General features: G+C 40.9%; 1 protein-coding gene across 3 annotated transcripts in view; it reads left to right on the top strand.

The window, feature by feature from the left end:
• Positions 1–11,936, top strand: part of ZMYM4 (zinc finger MYM-type containing 4) — a 93,639-nt gene that overhangs the window by 16,431 nt on the left and 65,272 nt on the right. For 2 of the 3 annotated variants that reach the window (XM_063454796.1, XM_063454813.1), the window contains exon 1: positions 8,520–8,617. The exons of the other annotated variant lie outside the window; for it this stretch is intronic. The gene's annotated coding sequence lies outside the window, so the exon portion shown is untranslated. Of the gene's footprint in view, positions 1–8,519; positions 8,618–11,936 lie in introns of those variants that run through there. 3 annotated transcript variants of the gene reach the window in all.

Raw genomic sequence — 11,936 nt, forward strand, 5'->3', positions numbered from 1 at the left:
GTGTTCAGTGAAGTCTCAAAAGTACAACAGTATTCCCTATGTACAGGTTTTAATAGTTTTGGAAAGTTACACGGTCAACTATATGGCTTGCAAATTAAATTCTCTGGACCAAGCATGTCAAACTCGCGGCACACAATGAATATCTTTGCAGCCCAGCAAGCCTCGAGTTTGACATACTACACTCTCTGTAGTGATGCCGAATGCCGGAATATGGCGTCATTCCGGCACCGGGCATCACTAAACTGCACGCCTGAGGGAGAAGTGAGGAGCATGGAGGAGACCTCCCGAGAGAAGATCCCCAGGGAGAGGCCCCACACCAGCTCCCAAAGGTAGTGAACTATAAATAAAATTTGTGTGCAAGAATGTGTAAATGTGTGTCTCTCATAGAGTGTGTGTGTTTGTTTGTCATAGTGTGTGTGTGTGTCTGTCAGTGTTGCAATGGCCGCGGCTGGACAGTGAAGGTGCATGGAGGCACGTAAGGCCATGTCACATTCCAACGTGACGTCAACGTGTTCCACCTTCACCGGTTTTCAAGGAGTTGTGGGAGGAGCTGCTTTGACACAGGGTACGGACAGCGCCATTGGGGGTATACCTAAGGCTGGACCCTGGAGTCGCATACGGGCAGCAGCAATTTGAGTGGAGTCTGCTTGTTGGCTAATACTGTTTTTTTGTTTTTTAAACAAGGACTGGGGTTTAGTAGAGGGGGATGCTGTTTTTTTTGGGGGGGGGGGGGGGGTTATACTGTACTTTTCAAAACAATCCTACGTTTCTATGAAAATTTAATTTTTTATTTTTTTTTTACTGCCCACATAAACTTAAACCTTGTTTATTTGGCTTGGCCCATGCTAGCCCTTGAGTTTGACATGCTTGCTCTGGACTTTCTGCCTTGTTGGCAGGCAGGCCCCTTAATATAGAATTAATAAAATCACATAATTATGTACCAATAATATATATATATATATTCATTATAAGTGTAATTTACATATATTATCATAAATACACTTAGAATGAAAAAATATATATAGCTACTCACAGGTCTTTTAAGTAAAAAAAAAAAAAATGTTTTACATATTGTGAATTATATATGTATAATTTCATTCGAAGTACAATTTGATATTAATGTATATTTATATTATTTTTCAATAATTATATTTTTTGTTTTATTAATTATAAATTGGGATATCTACCTGATAACCCAGGCAGTGTTGTTCACTTTCAATCTGGTCACATTTCTGTGATCGCAGATGGCTGGGATTTGCTGCAGGGTGGTCGCTGCAGAAGGTAAGTATCCTTATGATCGTTGGGGTGTGCTATGCCATCCTAACTGCGTTAAAGGCTTGCTTTTGCAGGGTGGCATAGTGGCCCCAATGTCCTTAATGGGTTATCTCCCTAAACAAAAAGTAGCCAGGAGTGACTCTTTCCTTTCCACTCCGACTTTGTGAGGGTGAAATTATGGTATATCTGGGTTGCAATCACTGTACAATTCCCCGCTTACATACTATGGGTAGATGTGGGCAAAAAACACGGCAAATAACTCCATTTCCACACAGCAATTGGGTGGATTATTAGTATTGAGTTAAATAAACAAAACAACACTAGTATGTAATTTTTTTTTGCCCTTACATGGTGCGATGATATGTTTTGCTCCAGTCGGTTAGCTCTGCTTAGATACGGTACCGTAATTGGTAAGGTCATATACTAGTACTCCTGAAATTTGTGTTTAAAGAGTAAATAATGGCTCCTTGGTGTACTCATTCAATTGATAAAAGTGATGGTAAGCACACCATAAATTCTATTTCCTTAGAAAAGAAGTTAAAGTGATAAAGAGGTCTGAGAAAATTTAAAGCCTTGTGTGCATCAATAAAGCATTAGGCCAAGACCTTAGTTTCACTTTGGCCACATATCAACATCTTTATGTTTGGTGTATTATTTGACCAATAGACTCGACTTATATGCCAGTATACACGGTGAATTCTAATACTGTAATTGTGATAGAATTGTACACTAGTGTCCAAAATTGTGAAAATCCTTTTGGAAAATTTTCATTTTTGAGGTTTGATGGCTCATAACATCCGTCCATTTTAGAAAAATGCCATAAAGGTATTAGAAAGATAATTTATTGCAGAATGTGAGGCAACACACTTTATTAGAAAATTCATATAAAAATAAGTTGTATACAGAAACCATGGTAAACTATAACCTCTAAATATTTCTGTTCGTAGTGAATCGGGAAATCTTTTGCCACAATTAAAGTCTTACAACAGTGTCCCATGGGGTGACCAAATGTTTTGGTTAATCAGGTGTTATAATGTGAAACCATGATCGCTTCTACCAATTGTCTTTTATTCCTTGCTTGTGTCTGACTAACAAGTAATAGACTCCACAGATTTTCTGCACTTGTCAGGGCTATTACCACTTACAGTAAAAATGCAGTCAGTGATCAAAGGACAAGGAATGGGTTACATTTTATTGGAAAGGGGTAAAGGGGGTTGTAAATTTAGCTTAAAACTCTGTCACTAGGATCCCAACAAATCCACACAGGACACAAGTTCCAATAGGAACGGACATACAAAACTTTATTTCTCTTGGGACTAGCCCATATGATAATTACATTAAGCTTAATTTGACAGCTTAATAAAAATACAAACACTCAAATCACATTAGACAACATACAGGAACTTATAATAACATAATAAAATATTTATAAAGGGGTGGGAAAGACAATAACACAAAACATCTCTCGCAGAAATCGCAATATGCAAATCCATGTGAATATGTAAATTAGCAATCCTTGCTATTCGAGTAGTGCATACAGCGGTTGCTAGATCCTTGCAACCAACAGGTGGCGCTGTACAGGCTCCACAGCCCAATCCACCTAGTTAATTGCAAGCATTAGCAATACAGTTGCACTAACCTTTAACACTAAACAATTACATTACACACACTCTGCACCAATAATGGGTACAGGGTGACTAAAACATAAGAAAAGTCCTGCAACCTACATAAATAGTCTGCCTGATGGTCCAGGTGATGGTCACAGACTTAATTAACATTTTTGAATTTACGTTTAACAGTCCTAGCACTTGTATACAAACCACATTGAAACAATTTGAGACAATTAATTTTTAATTTATTGATTTAATTTGATTATTTTTATTTGTCACTTAAGCACGGTGTTTGAATTTTGCTATCACTACTTTCTGTTGTGCACCTAATCAAGCTTTTACCAGTTTATGAAATGAAAAGAGTCTGCAGTTACCTCTTGCACAATGTAGAAAAACTCCTGTGGTTAAACGTGTTCATAAATGTAGCCTTCTTCACTCAAAGTTCTTACATTACACCACTTTCTAGTCAGCTCTTTTCTCTCTTTTTTTTTTACATCATACTAAAGCCTTAATTTAATATTGTTGGATAGGTTTCCATATGATTAGATCTTTTTGGATACATTTTTCAACATATTAAAATATCGAACATATATAATTTATCAAAATATTAACAAATACATTGTTTTTCATTGCATTATTGGTTTAAACGATTATCTAAACATATTAAATCATTTGGAAAGCTTGCCAAAAAATGATAAATTGAGCCCTGCTGAACAGCTTACTTTCAGAGTCATCAAGGTGAATGTCAAATGTAAGGTAAAAATAGTTAAACTGGAAAAATGCTCTAAGCTAGCTATGCTTTTAATTTAGCTACTCTTTTTAAAGGGACACTAGTGTCACCGGAACAACTACAGCTTATTAAATTTGTTCTGGTGAGTAGAATCATTACCTTCAGGCTTTTTGCTGTAAACACGGTCTTTTCAGAGAAAATGCAGTGTTTACATTACAGCCTAGTGATAACTTCACTGGCCACTCCTCATATGGCTGTTAGAGATCCTTCCTGGGTCATGGCTGCCTAAAATGCATCCAAACATTCAGTATCTGCTCCCTCTGCATTGAGACACTGAACTTTCTTCATAGAGATTCATTGAGTCAATTAATCTCTATGAGGAGATGCTGATTGGCCAGGGCTATGTTTGAATCATGCTGGCTCTGCCCCTGATATGCCTCCTTGTCAGTCTCAGCCAATCCTATGGGGAAGCACTGTGATTGGATCAGGCTACCACTTCTGCTGATGTCAGCAGACTGCTTGTTTTTGTTTTTTGAGGCAAACAGCATGCAGATCTACAGCTTCTGGCTTGAATACAGTAAGATTTTGCTATATTTATGGAGGCATGAGGGGCCTAGGGGGCTAGATGGTGGTTTTAACACTATATTTGTGTTCCTGACCCTATAGTGATCCTTTTAATGCTTATATTTGAAATTACTTTGCATTTGCTTTAAATTCTCACAATAGTAAATAACCCTGTTCGGACCATTCGGACAGCAGAATCCAAATATTCTTCGCGCTATTTAACAGTGTTTGAAGAATTAAGTCCGGATTTCAGTCTTCCGGGATGAAATCCAAACACAGACCCAGATTTTAAAATATCCAAACTATTTGTCTGCTGGCAGCGCAGGGGTTAATCATGTGACGGTTCCTATTTAGTTTAAAATGTGAAAGAATTGGTTGTAATCTGAACACTGAATGACAGTGATTGCTGCAGATTCACTAAGGCAGACTTAATTGTAACTGTATTTAGCTTTAGTAAATATGAGAATTGCCAATGAGGTAGGAATTTGGTAATTGTCATTATTTAGTGAATAATTATATAAGTTATCAAGGAATAGAAAAATTGGTGAACAACAAAAACTCAACTTGATCACACTCACACAACTGAATAGGATTCCTATTAGCCCTGGTACATGGGCATTTGAACTGATTGGTCAGTTTTGAGAGAGAGGGACACTATAGTCACCAGGACAACTACAGCTTAATGTCACGGCCGTCTTTAACGCGGGGCAAACGGGGCACCTGCCCTGGGCCCAGTTGCTCCTGGGGGGCCAGAGCAGCTGCCCATGGACCCGGCGGTGCTGCACCAGCCCGCACACTAAGGAGGCCCCCTGGGTGGCCTATGCCCTAAGGGCCACCCAGTGGGCATGTGTCAGCAGGGGCCCAGTCGGGCGCTGTGACGCTTAAACAGCGCTACCGGGTCCATTCCTGTTCGGCAGCCGGCTGGGAGGAAGTGAGTGCCGCGCGTCTCTTCCTCCCACCGGAGTTAATAGCCGCGCGGGAGGAGGAAGGCAGGGAGTTCTAGAAGATAACTCCCAACTGCACAGTGTTCCTGATGAAAGTCCCAGAAGAGGACTGAAACGTCAAGCTGCTATTTTTAATCATGTTTAAATAAATCTACAGATTTTAACCTTCTACTAAACCGTGAGTGCTGGTCATACTTTATATTTGGATATCTGCAATCACCCTGGATTACAAGCACCCGGATATTATATATTTCTTTAGTCTGTGTGCAAGGATTACAAGCTTTTATATTTTTTTATATATATATATATATATATATATATATATATATATATATTTCGTTCTACATGTATTTTGAGATATATATATATATATATATATATATATATATATTAATTTTAAAATACAGTTAGAACGAATTTACACATATATATATATTTTTTTTTAAACGTATTTACATATTTTATTTATTTTATATCATATATAATGAAAATTATACATATATTTAATCAATATCATTGTACGTGTATTTTGATATTAATATATTTATAATTATATATTAATATTAAAATACACTTAGACAGTGTGTGTGTGTATGTATATATATATATATATATATACATATAATATATATATATATTGCCGGGTGCCAATTCCCATGGGGTTGTAGATAGACCAAAAACAGGAGTAACTGGGCTGCACTCACGGACTTGAATAAAAAGTTATAAATTTATTCCATAAGTTGAAGCAAAATCGACGTTTCGGTCCTCGCAGGGACCTTCCTCAGGATCAAATGACATGTATTCACTTAGATCATATATATAGTTAATATATATATGATCTAAGTATATATTTTATTTTAAACTGTTATTAACTTTATATTTGTTTTTACATTTTACAGGCAGCAGGGGGAGTACCTGTCATTACAGGCACTCCCCCTGCTGGCATTGACATGGACGGCTATGCCGTCCATGTGATCGCGAGCTCTTCGCAAGGACCTCGCGATCACATGGCCCAGGGGGGCCAAAGAGGACAGAGGGGGACTGAGCTCCCAGGGACTGAGCTCCCAGGTAAGTCTCCATACCGCGATCGCCGACGTCGGATCACCGGCGACCGGGCAAGTACAAAGGACGGCTTGGGCGTCCTATGCCGCCCTCCGGCGTTTAGAGACGGTTCCCTAAGGACGGCATAGAACGCCCACCGTCCTTAATGGGTTAAACAAATAATTATCAAGTGATGCATGTCCCTTTAACAGAGCAGGTGATTAAAACTTCTAAGGTAAAGATCCTGTTCTGTAAGATCTGATCACATTTGTTTTGTTCTGTTGGCTCTGTAAGTTACAGCCTGGAGAGGTAAGGCAAGGGCTGTACAGTGAGACTGGTTTGACAACTTACCTGGGTGTCCATGGCTGCAGTGCCTGCTTAAAGGGACACTCCAGGCACCCAGACCACTTCTGCTCATTGGAGTGGTCTGGGTGCCAACTCCCACTACTCCTTACCCTGTAAGTGTAATTATTGCAGTTTTTTTATAAACTGCAATAATTACCTTGCAGGGTTAACTCCACCTCTAGTGGCTGTCTATTAGACAGCCACTAGAGGGAACTTCCTGCTCTATAGCACAGGAAACCTGTGCTAGACCGTCGCTGGATATCCTCACGCTGTGTGAGGACCTCCAGCGTCGCTCAAATCCCCATAGGAAAGCATTGAAATTCGTTTTCAATGCTTTCCTATGGGGAGACGTAAAGCGCATGCGCGGCATTGCCACGCATGCGCATTAGGTCTCCTCGGCCGGTGGGCGGGATCAGTCTCTCCCACCGGCCGACGGAAGCACAGGGAGGAGCGGCGCGGAGGAGGAGACAGCGGCGAGGGACATCACCGCTGACTCAGGTAAGTGTCTGAAAGGATTTTCACCCCTTCAGCAACTGGGGATTGGTGGGTGGGAGGGAGAGGGACCCTCCAGTGCCAGGAAAACGGATCGTTTTCCTGGCACTGGAGTTTCCCTTTAAGAATTCTCCTGCAAGGAGAATCTGGTTAGCTTAAAGGGATCCTCTAAGCACCAAAACAACTTTAGATTAATTTCCATCATGCATCATTTAAATTCTACTAATCATGGCGGATCTGGCACCCATAGCCAGTGTTTCTGGACATGACCCTTTTCAAGGGTCACTTGTTTTGCGGTTGGTTGTTGAAAATTATGCCAGCCCCTGTAGCTGAGTAGCTGTTTGGGGATTATATATTATGGAGTTTGCTCAGGGTCTTTATTTCATTAGTGTTCTCAATTACAGGGTCCATGCACAGCATGCATTTCCTATTTGGTGCAATGTAAAATTGTGAGTGGGCAGGAATGGGTGTTTCCCTGAATTACATATTGTTTAGTGGGATTTCACCCTGTAAATTTTTAAAATTAAATTTTATTGTATTTTAATTATTTCAAACAACCTTTTGCTGGACTATTTATTTTCTTTATTTGATCAAAAATCTTTCACATCTTTGGCAAGGTATAGCTGGCCTACTTTTGTTGGTGCTTGACTTGACTTGCTGTAAGGGTCTTGTTTCTGTTTCCTTTGGTGGGGGAGCTATTACGCCCAGTTCTGTTATTGTAGACGGTTTTAATGGGATTTATAAAACCAAAACAAATATTCATCAGCACTCTACTGTATATATTGCATTCTTAATTTGTTTTTTTGCACTGTTATTGTTCATGTAGGATGTTGCATATTGAAATAGATTGTGAATTGTTTCCGAGTTGCAGATTAATGCTGCGTGTGTGCGTGTGGGTGTATATATATATATATGTGTGTGTGTGTGTGTGTATATATATATATATATATATATATATATATTTGACATTTGCATATCTATATAAATGTCATCAATCTGAAATTTGGATACAAACATTTACAATTGGTTCTAATATACTATTTCCTACTAAATGGTTCTGCAAACATGGAAAATTATTTATACCAGTTTATTATTGGGATCATGTTCTCTGGGTAAACAAAATGGAAGTGGCCTTTAAAGCTGACTGGCCCTTTAAGAGTTCTAGGCTCATGTATCGCTTGGCAATGAATGCGCAGGCGCAGCGGCCTCCCTTCTGCGCATGCGCTTCTGCTACGCTCCCGCCCTGGTGCTATGCGCATGCGTGGTAATCCCGCTCTTTGGCTCAAACCAATCCGTCCCACGGGAAGATATCATTACTGTTTTTTTAAAACTGCGTTCTCGTTCACCGTGTCTCATTCACATTACCTACTTGCGGTAGATTTTCCTGGTGCGTCTATTTGTGAGCGGCGTAAACTTGCCGTAGGGCCATCAATGTAATGTGGACACACACATTTATCAGTGGTACAGTCCAGACCCGCCCCTATTCCCCTCTGTTCCCCACTATGGTCTTGTCTAAACCCTCCCACTCCTCACCCCCCCTGCGGAGTGCTGCACTTGGACGGGTCCGGGGCCGACATGGCGGAGCGGCGGGACACAGAACCCGGGTTGGCAGGGGGGTAAGAAACCGGGAAAAGAGGGCGGGGCATCCCGGGTGGCTGCACGGAAAGGGTGGTGTGGTATGGGGGTCAGTGTGTGAGCGGGGCGCCTTATAGAGCTCCTGCCCCCCCACTAACAATAAGCCATCTGTGTGTGAGTACAATACAGCGCTCTATAGCCCGCACTGTGTGTGCGATCACACAGCACCGCCAGCCAGCCAGCCCGGCTATATCCTCCATACCGAGCTCTATACCGCGAGCAGCGCCTTCCTCACACGTGTGGGAATACAGATAGCCCCCCTATACACACACACAGAGGGAGAGGGGGGGGGATGCAGTGTGTTCATCAGATGTGACCCTGTGTGTCTGGACACAGTGCATTGTGGGTCCTGTGCAGATAGCTTTATTATGGATGGTGTAATGTGCACATTGTTATTATTATTTCAAAGAAATTTGCTGCCCATGTTGATATTGGGCATATTTATCTCTTGAAACTTCCTTGTATTTGTATTTTTGCACACACAAAAAAAGGAAAAAAAAGTTTTGCATACACATCCTTGGAAGAGTGCATGCATTGTGGTTTCTGCAAATCTGTTGTCTTTGTAGCCACATACTATCCACCTTGTTTGTGTTTCTCTCTCTCTCTCTTTTTTTTTTTTTTTTTATCTTTCCATACCTTTGTTGATCCCAGTAGCCATAATATGCTCCTTGGCCAATCTTTATCATTTATGGCATGGGTTCTCAAACTCCGCCCCCCCCCAGATGTTGTTGAACTACAACTCTCATGATTCTCTGGCTATCTATGTAATTCAAAGAATCATGGGAGTTGTAGTTCAGCAACATCAAGGGGGGTGGGTGGGGGTGTCGTCAGAGTTTGAGGACCCATGATTTATGGAGACTGCGCAGTAGTGCAGCACTGCCTGATGATCCTTTTGTACGTGTCCCTAATTAAAGAGACCGTATAGTCACATCTTGGTTAAATGGTTGCTCTTCGAATGTGGATTATGTTTATTTTCCTCTCTGCAAACCAACTCTGCTCTAAATTTTAAAGAGTAATGCTTTACGTTTAAAAAAAAAATGTTCTAAACCGAGCCATGTCTGCCTATAAATTGTTGTGCAATGTTTTGCTTTAAAGGGGAATTTCTTACCAATATCGTAGTTCAGAATGCTATATACCAAAACAGTTGCTTAAAGCATTATTCCAAGTACTATGACTTCAAGTGGTCATGGTGGCTACAGTCTGTGCAGTGTTTCACCATGAAATTCTGCACATACAGAATTTAACACTTTTTGTTGTTGTAAGTGTAACTCCACCAATGGCAGCATCAGCGAGCCCAGAATAAGAACTGACTTAGAAAATGTTTCCAATTCTCCTATTTTAAACTTAAATGGAAACTGTCACCACTTACCAGGCCCTCCACTCCTCCGCCACAATCTTCTTGCTGAGGTAAGTGTAACACATATCTTTGTTCTGCCTGTGCTTTTTCTCTGGTCTTAATTGATTTGCCCTGCTTGGGGATTCTTCCCCAAGCAGGGCAAACCTACTCCATGAAGCCAACATGCTGGTTTGTTGCCGGCGTCTTGCTAGTTACCATAGCAACCACAGTGCATGCGCTGTGGTTGCTATGAGTGGAGAGCAGATGGATCTGCTATGCAAGGTCTCTTATGCTGTCCCTGCCTCTCAATTCCTTGGCGTTGTCTTCCGTGCAATTGCGAGAAAAACCTACTGTAAAATAGTTTTTTTTTTTTTTTTAACTACATAGCTACACATCTGCAGGCACAATATACAGATGGATTTTCAACCTCTTTTTAAAGAGCTGAAGTTAATTTATTTCCCCCCCCCCATGACATGTTCCTTTTAATTTATAAATTCACTTTAAATTCTTACTTTAGTCTATTACCCTTAATAGTGATTCAACCACATTTTAGGTGAACACAACTGCTTGGGCCATCTTGCACATTTCCTTTCATATCTTATATAAGACATCTTTTGTTCTATTACTAGCAAAGTGATGTGTCTGCAAATGATTGTGCCATAAGCAATACAGCCCTATGTAGTTTTTTTTGGGAATCCACTAGCTCTGTCCAATGGTTATGTGCAAAACTGTTCTTAAATGATTTAAAAAACATTTGAGGGTTCGATGGCAATCATTTATTTTGAAAGTGTCAACTGACAGACTCGGCATAAAAATACAATCCAAACACGTGGAATTTATATTGCTAATTCCGAATAGAAGCTTTTGCTTTAGGAGCCCAAAAGTTCTCCGTGAAACCATTCTCGGAACAGTTTGGCAATAGTGCTGAATCCAGTTAACTGTTGACATTGTAACTAGTACAGCAAGTTGTAGTAGTTGTGGTGCTTAGTTACCCTTAAATGTTGGATTGGGATGTAGCTTTGGGGTCCCCATTGTTCATAACAAGAATGTAATTTGTCAGATCCTAGGCAACTGTCCACAACAAACGGTTACTTCCTGCAGTGTGAAGATCTATTTGGTACTTATAGTGCATGGAAGGACAACCTTTGGCACTCCAGATGTTGTGGACTACATCTACCTTGATGGTTTGCCAGCATTATGGCTGTAAGAACATTATGGGACATGTAGTCCATGACGGCTGAAGAGCTGAAGGTGGCCAACTCCTGGTATAGTGAATGGGTTTTGTGCAGTTCATGTAGAATGAGTTGCTGGGGTAATTTTATAATTGAAGATTGGATCATCAAGCTAATGCAGTGTTTATCTGGGTATCTATCAAGAAAGTTCCTTCTTAAGTGGCTCTGTCACTGCCTGGAGTCTTTGCATAATTTGCAAAGACCGCCAAAGTAGTCTGCTTTGCTGAATGTATGGTGGCCGCGGGGTGCAGGTGAGTTTTATTACCTGAACCAGTCCCTTGTGGCAACCGGCATTGTATTCCTGCCAGTCCTCTTCATCTCCTTGGAGCCCCGTTTCAGGTTCTTGCTGGATTTGCTATACAGGTGGTCCTCGTTTTGCGACCTACCTGCTTTACGACTGCTCGCACTTACGACCAGACCTCGCGGTGGGGGGGGGGGAGTAGTAGGGGGGTAAGTGCGAGCTGTCGTGAGAATTGGAGGGATTCCATGCTCTGTTGCGTTCATCTATGTTCAGGGACATTTCCCCGAACATAGAAGAATGCAGCAGAGCAGGGAACCCCTCTAATTCTAACTTACCGAGCAATTTGTTCTACGACCGGGTCGTAGGAATGGAATCCGGTCAGTAAGTGAGGAGTGTCTGTTTAGACAGCCTTTTTCCCTACAGCCATACAAAGGTAGCTCTGCCTTTTTGAGACATTTTGTCTAGTATAGGAAAAATACTAAGACAAGCTT

Source organism: Pelobates fuscus, chromosome 1 (assembly GCF_036172605.1).
Source record: "Pelobates fuscus isolate aPelFus1 chromosome 1, aPelFus1.pri, whole genome shotgun sequence".
In the NCBI taxonomy this organism is placed as follows: Eukaryota; Metazoa; Chordata; class Amphibia; order Anura; family Pelobatidae; genus Pelobates; species Pelobates fuscus.